Source organism: Theropithecus gelada, chromosome 7b (assembly GCF_003255815.1).
Source record: "Theropithecus gelada isolate Dixy chromosome 7b, Tgel_1.0, whole genome shotgun sequence".
Lineage (NCBI taxonomy): Eukaryota > Metazoa > Chordata > Mammalia > Primates > Cercopithecidae > Theropithecus > Theropithecus gelada.
The window spans coordinates 60,817,373-60,818,344 of NC_037675.1; positions in this window are offsets into that span (position 1 = coordinate 60,817,373).

Sequence of the window (972 nt, forward strand, 5' to 3'; positions counted from 1 at the left end):
TAGATTATAAAATGCTACAAAATGTAATTTTTAAACAATTTTCCTTCAAATTCATGTGAGATTCATTGTGAGATTCAGAGGGAAAATAATGGTTCCGTTTTTATTTTTATTTTTTTTTAAGTATAGCAAATCTGATCTGCAAAAATTATTTGGTCATACTGAGTTAGTGATAATGTCATTTTTTTTAGGTAAGTGATTTATTTACTACAGAATTCTGTGGAGAATGAGTGAAAAACATCCTCACTGTTTTTGTGTAATAGAGAAATAAAAAACATTAACATTATAGCTTTCCTTTTGGTCAGGTAATTAAATCACAGACCTAATAATAAGGCCTATACAGACTCTCTGGGTGATAAAGCCAGCTAAATGAATTAATTACCTCAGTTTCTGGATGCTCCGAAATAAAATACTATTACCCATCTCACAAAAGAGTCTACTGAATTCTGGGAGAGCATCACATCTTAGAATATTTTAATGCTTCAGCTATTTTTAACAGGCTCATAGATAAGTATTAACTAGAAGGAATGCCAATCGTAAGCATTTATTTCATGTTTTAAATCTACCTAGCATGCAGCTGATAGAGTATGAGACTCATTCCATTGTAAGGATTCACTGCTTAATTTCTACTGTATATCTGCATTTTAATAATGCAATAAGCAACCCCTTTTATAAAAGCCCTAAAGATACAGCACAAGTCTGATTACTAGTTGGTCTTCTTAGCATCAGTCTCTGATACTTCATTACCTGTGGGTGTAGACGCTGGGCTTTGCACCACAGAGAACACCCTAGCAGCAGCTGTAACAAAGAAGCTGACTCCAACCCCATCCTTCCCAGGCTATTGTGCTAAGTGTTGAGTACTTTATAATAATCCATCTCCTTTACGTGCTGCTTATAGAGAGGACATTATTCTACTAAAAAAAAAAATGGAAGACAAAAATAATGAGCTTGTAAAGTTCATTGTTAAATTCCACA